Genomic DNA, 22,914 nt, shown 5'->3' on the forward strand with positions numbered 1-22,914 from the left:
GGACGGGGGCACTGTGGGGGTAGCAATGCCACCGGAGCGTCGCACCGGGCCCTCATACATGCGGGATGGTGTGGTGGCATGTCCGAAGAGGCGGGACGCGTCTCCGGGGAGTGGCCCCCCTCACGGACGGCGATGACACGGTAGTAGACGTTCTGCGGTAACGATGCGGCGTCAATATTACTAAATACTCGGAGCGCGAAAAAATCATGATTTTTTTTGCACGACGCCGGCACATGTGCTATAGGAACGATGGTATTTTTTCATAATTTTTGGTGATGGAGAAGTATCCGAAAAATTCCCACTACCGGGTGGGCTAGCATGCCGCCAAATCTTGCGCCGGCGGCCTCTCACAAGTCTGGAAGTGTTGTCGCGGTTGCAAACGCCCGGCACGCGTGTCCGGGGTGTGCCCCCCTCACGGACGGCGCTGCCGCCGGCACGTGGAGGGGGGAAACGGACGCGTGGGGTCTACACGGAGGGGATCTTGCTGTGTGTCTGCCCCGGATGTTGCTCCAAAGTGTTCCTATTGGCTGACCTAACACAACCAGGTGGGGAGGTCCACTGGTCAAAGCCCGTCCGTGCAAAGTCAAAGGGGTAGATCCCGTGGTCAAACGCTACAGGGTTAGGCGGGACGGGGGCACTAGGGGGGTAGCAATGCCACCGGAGCGTCGCACCGGGCCCTCATACATGCGAGGTGGTGTGGTGGCATGTCCGAAGAGGCAGGACGCGTCTCCGGGGCGTGGCACCCCTCACGGACGGCGATGACACGGTAACGTTCTGCGGTAACGATGCGGTGTCTATATTACTAAATACTCGGAGCGCGATAAAATCATGATTTTTTTTGCACGACGTGGGCACATGTGCTATAGGAACGATGGTATTTTTTCATAATTTTTGGTGATGGAGAAGTATCCGAAAAATTCCCTCTACGCGGATTGCCCTTCACGCGTCTACGGTTGTGGCCGACGGCCTCCGGGGGCTAGCATGCCGCCAAATCTTGCGCCGGCGGCCTCTCACAAGTCTGGAAGTGTTTTCGCGGTTGCAAACGCCCGGCACGCGTGTCCGGGGTGTGCCCCGCTCACGGACGGCGCTGCCGCCGGCACCTGGAGGGGGGAAACGGACGCGTGGGGTCTACACGGAGGGGATCTTGCTATGGGTCTGCCCTGGATGTTGCTCCAAAGTGTTCCTATGGGCTGACCTAACACAACCGGGTGGGGAGGTCCACTGGTCAAAGCCCGTCCTTGCAAAGTCAAAGGGGTAGATCCCGTGGTCAAACGCTACAGGGTTAGGCGGGACGGGGGCACTGGGGGGTACCGATGCCACCGGAGCGTCTCACCGGGCCCTCATACATGCGGGGTGGTGTGGTGGCATGTCCGAAGAGGCGGGACCCGTCTCCTGGGCGTGGCCCCCCTCACGGACGGCGATGACACGGTAGTAGACGTTCTGCGGTAACGATGCGGCGTCAATATTACTAAATACTCGGAGCGCGATAAAATCATGATTTTCTTTGCATGACGTGGGCACATGTGCTATAGGAACGATGGAATTTTTTCATAATTTTTGGTGATGGAGAAGTATCCGAAAAATTCCCACTACGCGGATTGCCCTTCGCGCGTCTACGGCTGTGGCCGGCAGCCTCCGGTGGCTAGCATGCCGCCAAATCTTGCGCCGGCGGCCTCCCACAAGTCTGGAAGTGTTGTCGCGGTTGCAAATGCCCGGCACGCGTGTCCGGGGTGTGCCCCCCTCACGGACGGCGCTCCCGCCGGCACCTGGAGGGGGGAAACGGACGCGTGGGGTCTACACGGAGGGGATCTTGCTGTGTGTCTGCCCCGGATGTTGCTCCAAAGTGTTCCTATGGGCTGACCTAACACAACCGGGTGGGGAGGTCCACTGGTCAAACCCCGTCCGTGCAAAGTCAAAGGGGTAGATCCCGTGGTCAAACGCTACAGGGTTAGGCGGGACGTGGGCACTGGGGGGTACCAATGCCACCAGAGCGTCTCACCGGGCCCTCATACATGCGGGGTATTGTGGAGGCATGTCCGAAGAGGCCGGACGCGTCTCCGGGGCGTGGCCCCCCTCACGGACGGCGATGACACGGTAGTAGACGTTCTGCGGTAATGATGCGGCGTCAATATTACTAAATACTCGGAGCGCGATAAAATCATGATTTTTTTTGCACGACGCGGGCACATGTGCTATAGGAACGATGGAATTTTTTCAAAATTTTTGGTGATGGAGAAGTATCCGAAAAATTCCCACTACGCGGATTGCCCTTCGCGCGTCTACGGCTGTGGCCGGCGGCCTCCGGGGGCTAGCATGCCGCCAAATCTTGCGCCGGCGGCCTCCCACAAGTCTGGAAGTGTTGTCGCGGTTGCAAACGCCCGGCATGCGTGTCCGGGGTGTGCCCACCTCACGGACGGCGCTCCCGCCGGCACCTGGAGGGGGGAAACGGACGCATGGGGTCTACACGGAGGGGATCTTGCGGTGTGTCTTCCCCGGATGTTGCTCCAAAGTGTTCCTATGGGCTGACCTAACACAACCGGGTGGGGAGGTCCACTGGTCAAAGCCCGTCCATGCAAAGTCAAAGGGGTAGATCCCGTGGTCAAACGCTACAGGGTTAGGCGGGACGGGGGCACTGGGGGGGTAGCAATGCCACCGGAGCGTCGCACCGGGCCCTCATACATGCGGGGTGGTGTGGTGGCCTGTCCGAAGAGGCGGGACGCGTCTCCGGGGCGTGGCCCCCCTCACGGACGGTGATGACACGGTAGTAGACGTTCTGCGGTAACGATGCGGCGTCTATATTACTAAATACTCGGAGCGCGATAAAATCATGATTTTTTTTGCACGACGCGGGCACATGTGCTATAGGAACGATGGAATTTTTTCATAATTTTTGGTGATGGAGAAGTATCCGAAAAATTCCCACTACGCGGATTGCCCTTCGCGCGTCTATGGCTGTGGCCGGCGGCCTCCGGGGGCTAGCATGCCGCCAAGTCTTGCGCCGGCGGCCTCTCACAAGTCTGGAAGTGTTGTCGCGGTTGCAAACGCCCGGCACGCGTGTCCGGGTTGTGCCCCCCTCACGGACGGCGCTCCCGCCGGCACCTGGACGGGGGAAACGGACGCGTGGGGTCTACACGGAGGGGATCTTGCTGTGTGTCTGCCCCGGATGTTGCTCCAAAGTGTTCCTATGGGCTGACCTAACACAACCGGGTGGGGAGGTCCACTGGTCAAAGCCTGTCCGTGCAAAGTCAAAGGGGTAGATCCCGTGGTCAAACGCTACAGGGTTAGGCGGGACGGGGGCACTGGGGGTACATATGCCACCAGAGCGTCTCACCGGGCCCTCATACATGCGGGGTATTGTGGTGGCATGTCCGAAGAGGCCGGACGCATCTCCGGGGCGTGGCCCCCCTCACGGACGGCGATGACACGGTAGTAGACGTTCTGCGGTAACGATGCGGCGTCAATATTACTAAATACTCGGAGCGCGATAAAATCATGATTTTTTTTGCACGACGCGGGCACATGTGCTATAGGAACGATGGAATTTTTTCAAAATTTTTGGTGATGGAGAAGTATCCGAAAAATTCCCACTACGCGGATTGCCCTTCGCGCGTCTACGGCTGTGGCCGGCGGCCTCCGGGGGCTAGCATGCCGCCAAATCTTGCGCCGGCGGCCTCCCACAAGTCTGGAAGTGTTGTCGCGGTTGCAAACGTCCGGCACGCGTGTCCGGGGTGTGCCCCCCTCACGGACGGCGCTCCCGCCGGCACCTGGAGGGGGGAAACGGACGCATGGGGTCTACACGGAGGGGATCTTGCTGTGTGTCTTCCCCGGATGTTGCTCCAAAGTGTTCCTATGGGCTGACCTAACACAACCGGGTGGGGAGGTCCACTGGTCAAATCCCGTCCATGCAAAGTCAAAGGGGTAGATCCCGTGGTCAAACGCTACAGGGTTAGGCGGGACGGGGGCACTGGGGGGGTAGCAATGCCACCGGAGCGTCGCACCGGGCCCTCATACATGCGGGGTGGTGTGGTGGCATGTCCGAAGAGGCGGGACGCGTCTCCGGGGCGTGGCCCCCCTCACGGACGGCGATGACACGGTAGTAGACGTTCTGCGGTAACGATGCGGCGTCTATATTACTAAATACTCGGAGCGCGATAAAATCATGATTTTTTTTGCACGACGCGGGCACATGTGCTATAGGAACGATGGAATTTTTTCATAATTTTTGGTGATGGAGAAGTATCCGAAAAATTCCCACTACGCGGATTTCCCTTCGCGCGTCTATGGCTGTGGCCGGCGGCCTTCGGGGGCTAGCATGCCGCCAAGTCTTGCGCCGGCGGCCTCTCACAAGTCTGGAAGTGTTGTCGCGGTTGCAAACGCCCGGCACGCGTGTCCGGGGTGTGCCCCCCTCACGGACGGCGCTGCCGCCGGCACCAGGAGGGGGGAATCGGACGCGTGGGGTCTACACGGAGGGGATCTTGCTGTGGGTCTGCCCCGGATGTTGCTCCAAAGTGTTCCTATGGGCTGACCTAACACAACCGGGTGGGGAGGTCCACTGGTCAAAGCCCGTCCGTGCAAAGTCAAAGGGGTAGATCCCGTGGTCAAACGCTACAGCGTTAGGCGGGACGGGGGCACTGGGGGTAGCAATGCCACCAGAGCGTCGCACCGGGCCCTCATACATGCGGGGTGGTGTGGTGGCATGTCCGAAGAGGAGGGACGCGTCTCCGGGGCGTGGCCCCTCTCACAGACGGCGATGACACGCTAGTAGACGTTCTGCGGTAACGATGCGGCGTCAATATTACTAAATACTCGGAGCACGATAAAATCGTGATTTTATTTGCACGACGTGGGCACATGTGCTATAGGAACGATGGTATTTTTTCATAATTTTTGGTGATGGAGAAGTATCCGAAAAATTCCCACTACACGGATTGCCCTTCGCGCGTCTACGGCTGTGGCCGGCGGCCTCCGGGGGCTAGCATGCCGCCAAATCTTGCGCCGGCGGCCTCTCACAAGTCTGGAAGTGTTGTCGCGGTTGCAAACGCCCGGCACGCGTGTCCGGGGAGTGCCCCCCTCACGGACGGCGCTGCCGCCGGCACCTGGAGGGGGGAAACGGACGCGTGCGGTCTACACGGAGGGGATCTTGCTGTGTGTCTGCCCCGGATGTTGCTCCAAAGTGTTCCTATGGGCTGACCTAACACAACCAGGTGGGGAGGTCCACTGGTCAAAGCCCGTCCGTGCAAAGTCAAAGGGGTAGATCCCGTGGTCAAACGCTACAGGGTTAGGCGGGACGGGGGCACTAGGGGGGTAGCAATGCCACCGGAGCGTCGCACCGGGCCCTCATACATGCGGGGTGGTGTGGTGGCATGTCCGAAGAGGCGGGACGCGTCTCTGGGGCGTGGCCCCCCTCACGGACGGCGATGACACGGTAGTAGACGTTCTGCGGTAACGATGCGGCGTCAATATTACTAAATACTCGGAGCGCGATAAAATCATGATTTTTTTTGCACGACGCGGGCACATGTGCTATAGGAACGATGGTATTTGTTCATAATTTTTGGTGATGGAGAAGTATCCGAAAAATTCCCACTACACGGATTGCCCTTCGCGCGTCTACGGCTGTGGCCGGCGGCCTCCGGGGGCTAGCATGCCGCCAAATCTTGCGCCGGCGGCCTCTCACAAGTCTGGAAGTGTTGTCGCGGTTGCAAACGCCCGGCACGCGTGTCCGGGGTGTGCCCCCCTCACGGACGGCGCTGCCGCCGGCACCTGGAGGGGGGAAACGGACGCGTGCGGTCTACACGGAGGGGATCTTGCTGTGTGTCTGCCCCAGATGTTGCTCCAAAGTGTTCCTATGGGCTGACCTAACACAACCGGGTGGGGAGGTCCACTGGTCAAAGCCCGTCCATGCAAAGTCAAAGGGGTAGATCCCGTGGTCAAACGCTACAGCGTTAGGCGGGAAGGGGGCACTGGGGGTAGCAATGCCACCGGAGCGTCGCACCGGGCCCTCATACATGCAGGATGGTGTGGTGGCATGTCCGAAGAGGCGGGACGAGTCTCCGGGGCGTGGCCCCCCTCACGGACGGCGATGACACGGTAGTAGACGTTCTGCGGTAACGATGCGGCGTCAATGTTACTAAATACTCGGAGCGTGATAAAATCATGATTTTTTTGCACGACGCGGGCACATGTGCTATAGGAACGATGGTATTTTTTCATAATTTTTGGTGATGGAGAAGTATCCAAAAAAATTCCCACTACGCGGATTGCCCTTCGCGCGTCTACGACTCTGGCCGGCGGCCTCCGGGGGCTAGCATGCCGCCAAATCTTGCGCCGGCGGCCTCTCATAAGTCTGGAAGTGTTGTCGCGGTTGCAAACGCCCGGCACGCGTGTCCGGGGTGTGCCCCCCTCACGGACGGCGCTGCAGTCGGCACCTGGAAGGGGGAAACGGACGCGTGGGGTCTACACGGAGGGGATCTTGCTGTGTGTCTGCCCCGGATGTTGCTCCAAAGTGTTCCTATGGGCTGACCTAACACAACCGGGTGGGGAGGTCCACTGGTCAAAGCCCGTCCGTGCAAAGTCAAAGGGGCAGATCCCGTGGTCAAACGCTACAGGGTTAGGCGGGACGATGGCACTGGGGGTAGCAATGCCACCGGAGCGTCGCACCGGGCCCTCATACATGCGGGATGGTGTGGTGGCATGTCCGAAGAGGCGGGACGAGTCTTCGGGGCGTGGCCCCCCTCACGGACGGCGATGACACGGTAGTAGACGTTCTGCGGTAACGATGCGGCGTCAATATTACTAAATACTCGGAGCGTGATAAAATCATGATTTTTTTGCACGACGCGGGCACATGTGCTATAGGAACGATGGTATTTTTTCATAATTTTTGGTGATGGAGAAGTATCCAAAAAAATTCCCACTACGCGGATTGCCCTTCGCGCGTCTACGGCTGTGGCCGGCGGCCTCCGGGGGCTAGCATGCCGCCAAATCTTGCGCCAGCGGCCTCTCACAAGTCTGGAAGTGTTGTCGCGGTTGCAACCGCCCGGCACGCGTGTCCGGGGTGTGCCCCCGTCACGAACGGCGCTGCCGCCGGCACCTGGAGGGGGGAAACGGACGCGTGGGGTCTACACGGAGGGGATCTTGCTGTGTGTCTGCCCCGGATGTTGCTCCAAAGTGTTCCTATGGGCTGACCTAACACAACCGGGTGGGGAGGTCCACTGGTCAAAGCCCGTCCGTGCAAAGTCAAAGGGGTAGATCCCGTGGTCAAACGCTACAGGGTTAGGCGGGACGGGGGCACTGTGGGGGTAGCAATGCCACCGGAGCGTCGCACCGGGCCCTCATACATGCGGGATGGTGTGGTGGCATGTCCGAAGAGGCGGGACGCGTCTCCGGGGAGTGGCCCCCCTCACGGACGGCGATGACACGGTAGTAGACGTTCTGCGGTAACGATGCGGCGTCAATATTACTAAATACTCGGAGCGCGAAAAAATCATGATTTTTTTTGCACGACGCCGGCACATGTGCTATAGGAACGATGGTATTTTTTCATAATTTTTGGTGATGGAGAAGTATCCGAAAAATTCCCACTACGTGGATTGCCCTTCGCGCGTCTACGGCTGTGGCCGGCGGCCTCCGGGGGCTAGCATGCCGCCAAATCTTGCGCCGGCGGCCTCCCACAAGTCTGGAAGTGTTGTCACGGTTGCAAACGCCCGGCACGCGTGTCCGAGGTGTGCCCTCCTCACGGACGGCGCTCCCGCTGGCACCTGGAGGGGGGAAACGGAAGCGTGGGGTCTACACGGAGGGGATCTTGCTGTGGGTCTGCCCCGGATGTTGCTCCAAAGTGTTCCTATGGGCTGACCTAACACAACCGGGTGGGGAGGTCCACTGGTCAAAGCCCGTCCGTGCAAAGTCAAAGGGGTAGATCCCGTGGTCAAACGCTACAGGGTTAGGCGGGACGGGGGCACTTGGGGGGTAGCAATGCCACCGGAGCGTCGCACCGGGCCCTCATACATGCGGGGTGGTGTGGTGGCATGTCCGAAGAGGCGGGACGCGTCTCCGGGGCGTGGCCCCCCTCACGGACGGCGATGACACGGTAGTAGACGTTATGCGGTAACGATGCGGCGTCAATATTACTAAATACTCGGAGCGCGATAAAATCATGATTTTTTTTGCACGACGCGGGGACAGGTGCTATAGGAACGATGGAATTTTTTCATAATTTTTGGTGATGGAGAAGTATCCGAAAAATTCCCACTACGCGGATTGCCCTTCGCGCGTCTACGGCTGTGGCCGGCGGCCTCCGGGGGCTAGCATGCCACCAAATCTTGCGCCGGCGGCCTCTCACAAGTCTGGAAGTGTTGTCGCGGTTGCAAATGCCCGGCACGCGTGTCCGGGGTGTGCCCCCCTCACGGACGGCGCTGCCGCCGGCACCTGGAGGGGGGAAACGGACGCGTGGGGTCTACACGGAGGGGATCTTGCTGTGGGTCTGCCCCGGATGTTGCTCCAAAGTGTTCCTATGGGCTGACCTAACACAACCGGGTGGGGAGGTCCACTGGTCAAAGCCCGTCCGTGCAAAGTCAAAGGGGTAGATCCCGTGGTCAAACGCTACAGCGTTAGGCGGGACGGGGGCACTAGGGGGTAGCAATGCCACCGGACCGTCGCACCTGGCCCTCATACATGCGGGGTGGTGTGGTGGCATGTCCGAAGAGGCGGGACGCATCTCCGGGGCGTGGCCCCCCTCACGGACGGCGATGACACGGTAGTAGACGTTCTGCGTTAACGATGCGGCGTCAATATTACTAAATACTCGGAGCGCGATAAAATCATGATTTTTTTTGCACGACGTGGGCACATGTGCTATAGGAACGATGGTATTTTTTCATATTTTTTGGTGATGGAGAAGTATCCGAAAAATTCCCTCTACGCGGATTGCCCTTCGCGCGTCTACGGCTGTGGCCGGCGGCCTCCGGGGGCTAGCATGCCGCCAAATCTTGCGCCGGCGGCCTCTCACAAGTCTGGAAGTGTTGTCGCGGTGGCAAACGCCCGGCACACGTGTCCGGGGTGTGCCCCCCTCACGAACGGCGCTGCCGCCGGCACCTGGAGGGGGGAAACGGACGTGTGGGGTCTAGACGGAGGGGATCTTGCTGTGTGTCTGCCCCGGATGTTGCTCCAAAGTGTTCCTATGGGCTGACCTAACACAACCGGGTGGGGAGGTCCACTGGTCAAAGCCCGTCCGTGCAAAGTCAAAGGGGTAGATCCCGTGGTCAAACGCTACAGGGTTAGGCAGGACGGGGGCACTAGGGGTAGCAATGCCACCGAAGCGTCGCACCGGGCCATCATACATGCGGGGTGGTGTGGTGGCATGTCCGAAGAGGCGGGACGCGTCTCCGGGGCGTGGCCCCCCTCACGGACGGCGATGACACGGTAGTAGACGTTCTGCGGTAACGATGCGGCGTCAATATTACTAAATACTCGGAGCGCGATAAAATCATGATTTTCTTTTGCACGACGGGGGCACATGTGCTATAGGAACGATGGTATTTTTTCATAATTTTTGGTGATGGAGAAGTATCCGAAAAATTCCCTCTACGCGGATTGCCCTTCGCGCGTCTACGGCTGTGGCCGGCGGCCTCCGGGGGCTAGCATGCCGCCAAATCTTGCGCTGGCGGCCTCTCACGAGTCTGGAAGGGTTGTCGCCATTGCAAACGCCTGGCACGCGTGTCCGGGGTGTGCCCCCCTCACGGACGGCGCTGCCGCCGGCACCTGGAGGGGGGAAACGGACGCGTGCGGTCTACACGGAGGGGATCTTGCTGTGGGTCTGCCCCGGATGTTGCTCCAAAGTGTTCCTATGGGCTGACCTAACACAACTAGGTGGGGAGGTCCACTGGTCAAAGCCCGTCCGTGCAAAGTCAAAGGGGTAGATCCCGTGGTCAAACGCTATAGGGTTAGGCGGGACGGGGGCACTTGGGGGTAGCAATGCCACCGGAGCGTCGCACCGGGCCCTCATACATGCGGGGTGGTGTGGTGGCATGTCCGAAGAGGCGGGACGCGTCTCCGGGGCGTGGCCCCCCTCACAGACGGCGATGACATGGTAGTAGACGTTCTGCGGTAACGATGCGGCGTCAATATTACTAAATACTCAGAGCGCGATAAAATCATGATTTTTTTTGCACGACGTGGGCACATGTGCTATAGGAACGATGGTATTTTTTCATAATTTTTGGTGATGGAGAAGTATCCGAAAAATTCCCACTACGCGGATTGCCCTTCGCGCGTCTACGGCTGTGGCCGGCGGCCTCCGGGGGCTAGCATGCCACCAAATCTTGCGCCGGCGGCCTCTCACAAGTCTGGAAGTGTTGTCGCGGTTGCAAATGCCCGGCACGCGTGTCCGGGGTGTGCCCCCCTCACGGACGGCGCTGCCGCCGGCACCTGGAGGGGGGAAACGGACGCGTGGGGTCTACACGGAGGGGATCTTGCTGTGGGTCTGCCCCGGATGTTGCTCCAAAGTGTTCCTATGGGCTGACCTAACACAACCGGGTGGGGAGGTCCACTGGTCAAAGCCCGTCCGTGCAAAGTCAAAGGGGTAGATCCCGTGGTCAAACGCTACAGCGTTAGGCGGGACGGGGGCACTAGGGGGTAGCAATGCCACCGGACCGTCGCACCTGGCCCTCATACATGCGGGGTGGTGTGGTGGCATGTCCGAAGAGGCGGGACGCATCTCCGGGGCGTGGCCCCCCTCACGGACGGCGATGACACGGTAGTAGACGTTCTGCGTTAACGATGCGGCGTCAATATTACTAAATACTCGGAGCGCGATAAAATCATGATTTTTTTTGCACGACGTGGGCACATGTGCTATAGGAACGATGGTATTTTTTCATATTTTTTGGTGATGGAGAAGTATCCGAAAAATTCCCTCTACGCGGATTGCCCTTCGCGCGTCTACGGCTGTGGCCGGCGGCCTCCGGGGGCTAGCATGCCGCCAAATCTTGCGCCGGCGGCCTCTCACAAGTCTGGAAGTGTTGTCGCGGTGGCAAACGCCCGGCACACGTGTCCGGGGTGTGCCCCCCTCACGAACGGCGCTGCCGCCGGCACCTGGAGGGGGGAAACGGACGTGTGGGGTCTAGACGGAGGGGATCTTGCTGTGTGTCTGCCCCGGATGTTGCTCCAAAGTGTTCCTATGGGCTGACCTAACACAACCGGGTGGGGAGGTCCACTGGTCAAAGCCCGTCCGTGCAAAGTCAAAGGGGTAGATCCCGTGGTCAAACGCTACAGGGTTAGGCAGGACGGGGGCACTAGGGGTAGCAATGCCACCGAAGCGTCGCACCGGGCCATCATACATGCGGGGTGGTGTGGTGGCATGTCCGAAGAGGCGGGACGCGTCTCCGGGGCGTGGCCCCCCTCACGGACGGCGATGACACGGTAGTAGACGTTCTGCGGTAACGATGCGGCGTCAATATTACTAAATACTCGGAGCGCGATAAAATCATGATTTTCTTTTGCACGACGGGGGCACATGTGCTATAGGAACGATGGTATTTTTTCATAATTTTTGGTGATGGAGAAGTATCCGAAAAATTCCCTCTATGCGGATTGCCCTTCGCGCGTCTACGGCTGTGGCCGGCGGCCTCCGGGGGCTAGCATGCCGCCAAATCTTGCGCTGGCGGCCTCTCACGAGTCTGGAAGTGTTGTCGCCATTGCAAACGCCTGGCACGCGTGTCCGGGGTGTGCCCCCCTCACGGACGGCGCTGCCGCCGGCACCTGGAGGGGGGAAACGGACGCGTGCGGTCTACACGGAGGGGATCTTGCTGTGGGTCTGCCCCGGATGTTGCTCCAAAGTGTTCCTATGGGCTGACCTAACACAACTAGGTGGGGAGGTCCACTGGTCAAAGCCCGTCCGTGCAAAGTCAAAGGGGTAGATCCCGTGGTCAAACGCTATAGGGTTAGGCGGGACGGGGGCACTTGGGGGTAGCAATGCCACCGGAGCGTCGCACCGGGCCCTCATACATGCGGGGTGGTGTGGTGGCATGTCCGAAGAGGCGGGACGCGTCTCCGGGGCGTGGCCCCCCTCACAGACGGCGATGACATGGTAGTAGACGTTCTGCGGTAACGATGCGGCGTCAATATTACTAAATACTCAGAGCGCGATAAAATCATGATTTTTTTTGCACGACGTGGGCACATGTGCTATAGGAACGATGGTATTTTTTCATAATTTTTGGTGATGGAGAAGTATCCGAAAAATTCCCTCTATGCGGATTGCCCTTCACACGTCTACGGCTGTGGCCGGCGGCCTCCGGGGGCTAGCATGCTGCCAAATCTTGCGCCGACGGCCTCTCACAAGTCTGGAAGTGTTGTCACGGTTCCAAACGCCCGGCACGCGTGTCCGGGGTGTGCCCCCCTCATGGACGGCGCTGCCGCCGGCACCTGGAGGGGGGAAACGGACGCGTGGGGTCTACACGGAGGGGATCTTGCTGTGGGTCTGCCCCGGATGTTGCTCCAAAGTGTACTATGGGCTGACCTAACACAACCGGGTGGGGATGTCCACTGGTCAAAGCCCGTCCGTGCAAAGTCAAAGGGGTAGATCCCGTGGTCAAACGCTACAGGGTTAGGCGGGACGGGGGCACTGGGGGTAGCAATGCCACCGGAGCGTCGCACCGGGCCCTCATACATGCGGGGTGGTGTGGTGGCATGTCCGAAGAGGCGGGACGCGTCTCCGCGGCGTGGCCCCCCTCATGGACGGCAATGACACGGTAGTAGACGTTCTGCCGTAACGATGCGGCGTCAATATTACTAAATACTAGGAGCGCGATAAAATCATGATTTTTTTTGCACGACGCGGGCACATGTGCTATAGGAACGATGGAATTTTTTCATAATTTTTGGTGATGGAGAAGTATCCGAAAAATTCCCACTACGCGGATTTCCCTTTGCGCGTCTACGGCTGTGGCCGGCGGCCTCCGGGGGCTAGCATGCCACCAAATCTTGCGCCGGCGGCCTCTCACAAGTCTGGAAGTGTTGTCGCGGTTGCAAATGCCCGGCACGCGTGTCCGGGGTGTGCCCCCCTCACGGACGGCGCTGCCGCCGGCACCTGGAGGGGGGAAACGGATGCGTGGGGTCTACACGGAGGGGATCTTGCTGTGGGTCTGCCCCGGATGTTGCTCCAAAGTGTTCCTATGGGCTGACCTAACACAACCGGGTGGGGAGGTCCACTGGTCAAAGCCCGTCCGTGCAAAGTCAAAGGGGTAGATCCCGTGGTCAAACGCTACAGCGTTAGGCGGGACGGGGGCACTGGGGGGGTAGCAATGCCACCGGACCGTCGCACCTGGCCCTCATACATGCGGGGTGGTGTGGTGGCATGTCCGAAGAGGCGGGACGCGTCTCCGGGGCGTGGCCCCCCTCACGGACGGCGATGACACGGTAGTAGACGTTCTGCGATAACGATGCGGCGTCAATATTACTAAATACTCGGAGCGCGATAAAATCATGATTTTTTTTGCACGACGTGGGCACATGTGCTATAGGAACGATGGTATTTTTTCATATTTTTTGGTGATGGAGAAGTATCCGAAAAATTCCCTCTACACGGATTGCCCTTCGCGCGTCTACGGCTGTGGCCGGCGGCCTCCGGGGGCTAGCATGCCGCCAATCTTGCGCCGGCGGCCTCTCACAAGTCTGGAAGTGTTGTCGCGGTGGCAAACGCCCGGCACACGTGTCCGGGGTGTGCCCCCCTCACGGACGGCGCTGCCGCCGGCACCTGGAGGGGGGAAACGGACGTGTGGGGTCTACACGGAGGGGATCTTGCTGTGTGTCTGCCCCGGATGTTGCTCCAAAGTGTTCCTATGGGCTGACCTAACACAACCGGGTGGGGAGGTCCACTGGTCAAAGCCCGTCCGTGCAAAGTCAAAGGGGTAGATCCCGTGGTCAAACGCTACAGGGTTAGGCAGGACGGGGGCACTAGGGGTAGCAATGCCACCGAAGCGTCGCACCGGGCCATCATACATGCGGGGTGGTGTGGTGGCATGTCCGAAGAGGCGGGACGCGTCTCCGGGGCGTGGCCCCCCTCACGGACGGCGATGACACGGTAGTAGACGTTCTGCGGTAACGATGCGGCGTCAATATTACTAAATACTCGGAGCGCGATAAAATCATGATTTTCTTTTGCACGACGGGGGCACATGTGCTATAGGAACGATGGTATTTTTTCATAATTTTTGGTGATGGAGAAGTATCCGAAAAATTCCCTCTACGCGGATTGCCCTTCGCGCGTCTACGGCTGTGGCCGGCGGCCTCCGGGGGCTAGCATGCCGCCAAATCTTGCGCTGGCGGCCTCTCACGAGTCTGGAAGTGTTGTCGCCGTTGCAAACGCCCGGCACGCGCGTCCGGGGTGTGCCCCCCTGACGGACGTCGCTGCCGCCGGCACCTGGAGGGGGGAAACGGACGCGTGCGGTCTACACGGAGGGGATCTTGCTGTGGGTCTGCCCCGGATGTTGCTCCAAAGTGTTCCTATGGGCTGACCTAACACAACTAGGTGGGGAGGTCCACTGGTCAAAGCCCGTCCGTGCAAAGTCAAACGGGTAGATCCCGTGGTCAAACGCTACAGGGTTAGGCGGGACGGGGGCACTTGGGGGTAGCAATGCCACCGGAGCGTCGCACCGGGCCCTCATACATGCGGGGTGGTGTGGTGGCATGTCCGAAGAGGCGGGACGCGTCTCCGGGGCGTGGCCCCCCTCACAGACGGCGATGACATGGTAGTAGACGTTCTGCGGTAACGATGCGGCGTCAATATTACTAAATACTCAGAGCGCGATAAAATCATGATTTTTTTTGCACGACGTGGGCACATGTGCTATAGGAACGATGGTATTTTTTCATAATTTTTGGTGATGGAGAAGTATCCGAAAAATTCCCTCTACGCGGATTGCCCTTCACACGTCTACGGCTGTGGCCGGCGGCCTCCGGGGGCTAGCATGCTGCCAAATCTTGCGCCGACGGCCTCTCACAAGTCTGGAAGTGTTGTCACGGTTCCAAACGCCCGGCACGCGTGTCCGGGGTGTGCCCCCCTCATGGACGGCGCTGCCGCCGGCACCTGGAGGGGGGAAACGGACGCGTGGGGTCTACACGGAGGGGATCTTGCTGTGGGTCTGCCCCGGATGTTGCTCCAAAGTGTTCTATGGGCTGACCTAACACAACCGGGTGGGGAGGTCCACTGGTCAAAGCCCGTCCGTGCAAAGTCAAAGGGGTAGATCCCGTGGTCAAACGCTACAGGGTTAGGCGGGACGGGGGCACTGGGGGTAGCAATGCCACCGGAGCGTCGCACCGGGCCCTCATACATGCGGGGTGGTGTGGTGGCATGTCCGAAGAGGCGGGACGCGTCTCCGCGGCGTGGCCCCCCTCATGGACGGCAATGACACGGTAGTAGATGTTCTGCCGTAACGATGCGGCGTCAATATTACTAAATACTAGGAGCGCGATAAAATCATGATTTTTTTTGCACGACGCGGGCACATGTGCTATAGGAACGATGGAATTTTTTCATAATTTTTGGTGATGGAGAAGTATCCGAAAAATTCCCACTACGTGGATTGCCCTTCGCGCGTCTACGGCTGTGGCCGGCGGCCTCCGGGGGCTAGCATGCCGCCAAATCTTGCGCCGGCGGCCTCTCACAAGTCTGGAAGTGTTGTCGCGGTTGCAAATGCCCGGCACGCGTGTCCGGGGTGTGCCCCCCTCACGGACGGCGCTGCCGCCGGCACCTGGAGGGGGGAAACGGACGCGTGGGGTCTACACGGAGGGGATCTTGCTGTGGGTCTGCCCCGGATGTTGCTCCGAAGTGTTCCTATGGGCTGACCTAACACAACCGGGTGGGGAGGTCCACTGGTCAAAGCCCGTCCGTGCAAAGTCAAAGGGGTAGATCCCGTGGTCAAACGCTACAGCGTTAGGCGGGACGGGGGCACTGGGGGGGTAGCAATGCCACCGGACCGTCGCACCTGGCCCTCATACATGCGGGGTGGTGTGGTGGCATGTCCGAAGTGGCGGGACGCGTCTCCGGGGCGTGGCCCCCCTCACGGACGGCGATGACACGGTAGTAGACGTTCTGCGATAACGATGCGGCGTCAATATTACTAAATACTCGGAGCGCGATAAAATCATGATTTTTTTTGCACGACGTGGGCACATGTGCTATAGGAACGATGGTATTTTTTCATATTTTTTGGTGATGGAGAAGTATCCGAAAAATTCCCTCTACGCGGATTGCCCTTCGCGCGTCTACGGCTGTGGCCGGCGGCCTCCGGGGGCTAGCATGCCGCCAAATCTTGCGCCGGCGGCCTCTCACAAGTCTGGAAGTCTTGTCGCGATTGCAAACGCCTGGCACGTGTGTCCGGGGTGTGCCCCCTCACGGACGGCGCTGCCGCCGGCACCTGGAAGGGGGAAACGGACGCGTGGGGTCTACACGGAGGGGATCTTGCTGTGGGTCTGCCCCGGATGTTGCTCCAAAGTGTTCCTATGGGCTGACCTAACACAACCGGGTGTGGAGGTCCACTGGTCAAAGCCCGTCCGTGCAAAGTCAAAGGGGTAGATCCCGTGGTCAAACGCTACAGGGTTAGGCGGGACGGGGGCACTGGGGGGTAGCAATGCCACCGGAGCGTCGCACCGGGCCCTCATACATGCGGGGTGGTGTGGTGGCATGTCCGAAGAGGCGGGACGCGTCTCCGGGGCGTGGCCCCCCTCACGGACGGCGATGACACGGTAGTAGACGTTCTGCGGTAACGATGCGGCGTCAATATTACTAAATACTCGGAGCGCGATAAAATCATGATTTTCTTTTGCACGACGGGGGCACATGTGCTATAGGAACGATGGTATTTTTTCATAATTTTTGGTGATGGAGAAGTATCCGAAAAATTCCCTCTACGCGGATTGCCCTTCGCGCGTCTACGGCTGTGGCCGGCGGCCTCCGGGGGCTAGCATGCCGCCAAATCTTGCGCTGGCGGCCTCTCACGAGTCTGGAAGTGTTGTCGCCGTTGCAAACGCCCGGCACGCGTGTCCGGGGTGTGCCCCCCTGACGGACGTCGCTGCCGCCGGCACCTGGAGGGGGGAAACGGACGCGTGCGGTCTACACGGAGGGGATCTTGCTGTGGGTCTGCCCCGGATGTTGCTCCAAAGTGTTCCTATGGGCTGACCTAACACAACTAGGTGGGGAGGTCCACTGGTCAAAGCCCGTCCGTGCAAAGTCAAAGGGGTAGATCCCGTGGTCAAACGCTACAGGGTTAGGCGGGACGGGGGCACTTGGGGGTAGCAATGCCACCGGAGCGTCGCACCGGGCCCTCATACATGCGGGGTGGTGTGGTGGCATGTCCGAAGAGGCGGGACGCGTCTCCGGGGCGTGGCCCCCCTCACAGACGGCGATGACATGGTAGTAGACGTTCTGCGGTAACGATGCGGCGTCAATATTACTAAATACTCAGAGCACGATAAAATCATGATTTTTTTTGCACGACGTGGGCACATGTGCTATAGGAACGATGGTATTTTTTCATAATTTTTGGTGATGGAGAAGTATCCGAAAAATTCCCTCTACGCGGATTGCCCTTCACACGTCTACGGCTGTGGCCGGCGGCCTCCGGGGGCTAGCATGCTGCCAAATCTTGCGCCGACGGCCTCTCACAAGTCTGGAAGTGTTGTCACGGTTCCAAACGCCCGGCACGCGTGTCCGGGGTGTGCCCCCCTCATGGACGGCGCTGCCGCCGGCACCTGGAGGGGGGAAACGGACGCGTGGGGTCTACACGGAGGGGATCTTGCTGTGGGTCTGCCCCGGATGTTGCTCCAAAGTGTTCTATGGGCTGACCTAACACAACCGGGTGGGGAGGTCCACTGGTCAAAGCCCGTCCGTGCAAAGTCAAAGGGGTAGATCCCGTGGTCAAACGCTACAGGGTTAGGCGGGACGGGGGCACTGGGGGTAGCAATGCCACCGGAGCGTCGCACCGGGCCCTCATACATGCGGGGTGGTGTGGTGGCATGTCCGAAGAGGCGGGACGCGTCTCCGCGGCGTGGCCCCCCTCATGGACGGCAATGACATGGTAGTAGATGTTCTGCCGTAACGATGCGGCGTCAATATTACTAAATACTAGGAGCGCGATAAAAGCATGATTTTTTTTGCACGACGCGGGCACATGTGCTATAGGAACGATGGAATTTTTTCATAATTTTTGGTGATGGAGAAGTATCCGAAAAATTCCCACTACGTGGATTGCCCTTCGCGCGTCTACGGCTGTGGCCGGCGGCCTCCGGGGGCTAGCATGCCGCCAAATCTTGCGCCGGCGGCCTCTCACAAGTCTGGAAGTGTTGTCGCGGTTGCAAACGCCCGGCACGCGTGTCCGGGGTGTGCCCCCCTCACGGATGGCGCTGCCGCCGGCACCTGGAGGGGGGAAACGGACGCGTGGGGTCTACACGGAGGGGATCTTGCTGTGGGTCTGCCCCGGATGTTGCTCCAAAGTGTTCCTATGGGCTGACCTAACACAACCGGGTGGGGAGGTCCACTGGTCAAAGCCCGTCCGTGCAAAGTCAAAGGGGTAGATCCCGTGGTCAAACGCTACAGCGTTAGGCGGGACGGGGGCACTGGGGAGGGGTAGCAATGCCACCGGACCGTCGCACCTGGCCCTCATACATGCGGGGTGGTGTGGTGGCATGTCCGAAGAGGCGGGACGCGTCTCCGGGGCGTGGCCCCCCTCACGGACGGCGATGACACGGTAGTAGACGTTCTGCGATAACGATGCGGCGTCAATATTACTAAATACTCGGACCGCGATAAAATCATGATTTTTTTTGCACGACGTGGGCACATGTGCTATAGGAACGATGGTATTTTTTCATATTTTTTGGTGATGGAGAAGTATCCGAAAAATTCCCTCTACGCGGATTGCCCTTCGCGCGTCTACGGCTGTGGCCGGCGGCCTCCGGGGGCTAGCATGCCGCCAAATCTTGCGCCGGCGGCCTCTCACAAGTCTGGAAGTGTTGTCGCGGTGGCAAACGCCCGGCACACGTGTCCGGGGTGTGCCCCCCTCACGGACGGCGCTGCCGCCGGCACCTGGAGGGGGGAAACGGACGTGTGGGGTCTACACGGAGGGGATCTTGCTGTGTGTCTGCCCCGGATGTTGCTCCAAAGTGTTCCTATGGGCTGACCTAACACAACCGGGTGGGGAGGTCCACTGGTCAAAGCCCGTCCGTGCAAAGTCAAAGGGGTAGATCCCGTGGTCAAACGCTACAGGGTTAGGCAGGACGGGGGCACTAGGGGTAGCAATGCCACCGAAGCGTCGCACCGGGCCATCATACATGCGGGGTGGTGTGGTGGCATGTCCGAAGAGACGGGACGCGTCTCCGGGGCGTGGCCCCCCTCACGGACGGCGATGACACGGTAGTAGACGTTCTGCGGAAACGATGCGGCGTCAATATTACTAAATACTCGGAGCGCGATAAAATCATGATTTTCTTTTGCACGACGGGGGCACATGTGCTATAGGAACGATGGTATTTTTTCATAATTTTTGGTGATGGAGAAGTATCCGAAAAATTCCCTCTACGCGGATTGCCCTTCGCGCGTCTACGACTGTGGCCGGCGGCCTCCGGGGGCTAGCATGCCGCCAAATCTTGCGCCGGCGGCCTCTCACAAGTCTGGAAGTGTTGTCGCGGTTGCAAACGCCCGGCACGCGTGTCCGGGGTCTGCTCACCTCACGGACGGCGCTGCCGCCGGCACCTGGAGGGGGGAAACGGACACGTGGGGTCTACACGGAGGGGATCTTGCTGTGGGTCTGCCCCGGATGTTGCTCCAAAGTGTTCCTATGGGCTGACCTAACACAACCGGGTGGGGAGGTCCACTGGTCAAAGCCCGTCCGTGCAAAGTCAAAGGGGTAGATCCCGTGGTCAAACGCTACAGGGTTAGGCGGGACGGGGGCACTGGGGGGGTAGCAATGCCACCGGAGCGTCGCACCGGGCCCTCATACATGCGGGGTGGTGTGGTGGCATGTCCGAAGAGGCGGGACGCGTCTACGGGGCGTGGCCCCCCTCACGGACGGCGATGACACGGTGGTAGACGTTCTGCGGTAACGATGCGGCGTCAATATTACTAAATACTCGGAGCGTGATAAAATCATGATGTTTTTTGCACGACGCGGGCACATGTGCTATAGGAACGATGGAATTTTTTCATAATTTTTGGTGATGGAGAAGTATCCGAAAAATTCCCTCTACGCGGATTGCCCTTCGCGCGTCTACGGCTATGGCCGGCGGCCTCCGGGGGCTAGCATGCTGCCAAATCTTGCGCCGGCGGCCTCTCACAAGTCTGGAAGTGTTGTCGCGGTTGCAAACGCCCGGCACGCGTGTCCGGGGTGTGCCCCCCTCACGGACGGCGCTGCCGCCGGCACCTGGAGGGGGGAAACGGACGCGTGGGGTCTACACGGAGGGGATCTTGCTGTGTGTCTGCCCCGGATGTTGCTACAAAGTGTTCCTATGGGCTGACCTAACACAACCGGGTGGGGAGGTCCACTGGTCAAAGCCCGTCCGTGCAAAGTCAAAGGGGTAGATCCCGTGGTCAAACGCTACAGGGTTAGGCGGGACGGGGGCACTGGGGGTAGCAATGCCACCGGAGCATCGCACCGGGCCCTCATACATGCGGGGTGGTGTGGTGGCATGTCCGAAGAGGCGGGACGCGTCTCCGCGGCGTGGCCCCCCTCATGGACGGCAATGACACGGTAGTAGACGTTCTGCCGTAACGATGCGGCGTCAATATTACAAAAATACTAGGAGCGCGATAAAATCATGATTTTTTTTGCACGACGCGGGCACATGTGCTATAGGAACGATGGAATTTTTTCATAATTTTTCGTGATGGAGAAGTATCCGAAAAATTCCCACTACGTGGATTGCCCTTCGCGCGTCTACGGCTGTGGCCGGCGGCCTCCGGGGGCTAGCATGCCGCCAAATCTTGCGCCGGCGGCCTCTCACAAGTCTGGAAGTGTTGTCGCGGTTGCAAACGCCCGGCACGCGTGACCGGGGTGTGCCCCCCTCACGGATGGCGCTGCCGCCGGCACCTGGAGGGGGGAAACGGACGCGTGGGGTCTACACGGAGGGGATCTTGCTGTGTGTATGCCCCGGATGTTGCTCCAAAGTGTTCCTATGGGCTGACCTAACACAACCGGGTGGGGAGGTCCACTGGTCAAAGCCCGTCCGTGCAAAGTCAAAGGGGTAGATCCCGTGGTCAAACGCTACAGGGTTAGGCGGGACGGGGGCACTGGGGGTAGCAATGCCACCGGAGCGTCGCACCGGGACCTCATACATGCGGGGTGGTGTGGTGGCATGTCCGAAGAGGCGGGACGCGTCTCCGGGGCGTGGCCCCCCTCACGGACGGCGATGACACGGTAGTAGACGTTCTGCGGTAACGATGCGGCGTCAATATTACTAAATACTCGGAGCGCGATAAAATCATGATTTTCTTTTGCACGACGGGGGCACATGTGCTATAGGAACGATGGTATTTTTTCATAATTTTTGGTGATGGAGAAGTATCCGAAAAATTCCCTCTACGCGGATTGCCCTTCGCGCGTCTACGGCTGTGGCCGGCGGCCTCCAGGGGCTAGCATGCCGCCAAATCTTGCGCTGGCGGCCTCTCACGAGTCTGGAAGTGTTGTCGCCGTTGCAAACGCCCGGCACGCGTGTCCGGGGTGTGCCCCCCTGACGGACGTCGCTGCCGCCGGCACCTGGAGGGGGGAAACGGACGCGTGCGGTCTACACGGAGGGGATCTTGCTGTGGGTCTGCCCCGGATGTTGCTCCAAAGTGTTCCTATGGGCTGACCTAACACAACTAGGTGGGGAGGTCCACTGGTCAAAGCCCGTCCGTGCAAAGTCAAAGGGGTAGATCCCGTGGTCAAACGCTACAGGGTTAGGCGGGACGGGGGCACTTGGGGGTAGCAATGCCACCGGAGCGTCGCACCGGGCCCTCATACATGCGGGGTGGTGTGGTGGCATGTCCGAAGAGGCGGGACGCGTCTCCGGGGCGTGGCCCCCCTCACAGACGGCGATGACATGGTAGTAGACGTTCTGCGGTAACGATGCGGCGTCAATATTACTAAATACTCAGAGCGCGATAAAATCATGATTTTTTTTGCACGACGTGGGCACATGTGCTATAGGAACGATGGTATTTTTTCATAATTTTTGGTGATGGAGAAGTATCCGAAAAATTCCCTCTACGCGGATTGCCCTTCACACGTCTACGGCTGTGGCCGGCGGCCTCCGGGGGCTAGCATGCTGCCAAATCTTGCGCCGACGGCCTCTCACAAGTCTGGAAGTGTTGTCACGGTTCCAAACGCCCGGCACGCGTGTCCGGGGTGTGCCCCCCTCATGGACGGCGCTGCCGCCGGCACCTGGAGGGGGGAAACGGACGCGTGGGGTCTACACGGAGGGGATCTTGCTGTGGGTCTGCCCCGGATGTTGCTCCAAAGTGTTCTATGGGCTGACCTAACACAACCGGGTGGGGAGGTCCACTGGTCAAAGCCCGTCCGTGCAAAGTCAAAGGGGTAGATCCCGTGGTCAAACGCTACAGGGTTAGGCGGGACGGGGGCACTGGGGGTAGCAATGCCACCGGAGCGTCGCACCGGGCCCTCATACATGCGGGGTGGTGTGGTGGCATGTCCGAAGAGGCGGGACGCGTCTCCGCGGCGTGGCCCCCCTCATGGACGGCAATGACACGGTAGTAGATGTTCTGCCGTAACGATGCGGCGTCAATATTACTAAATACTAGGAGCGCGATAAAATCATGATTTTTTTTGCACGACGCGGGCACATGTGCTATAGGAACGATGGAATTTTTTCATAATTTTTGGTGATGGAGAAGTATCCGAAAAATTCCCACTACGTGGATTGCCC

Source organism: Triticum urartu, chromosome 6A, assembly GCF_056163025.1.
Source record: "Triticum urartu cultivar PI428250 chromosome 6A, HENAU_Tu73, whole genome shotgun sequence".
NCBI classification, from domain to species: Eukaryota; Viridiplantae; Streptophyta; class Magnoliopsida; order Poales; family Poaceae; genus Triticum; species Triticum urartu.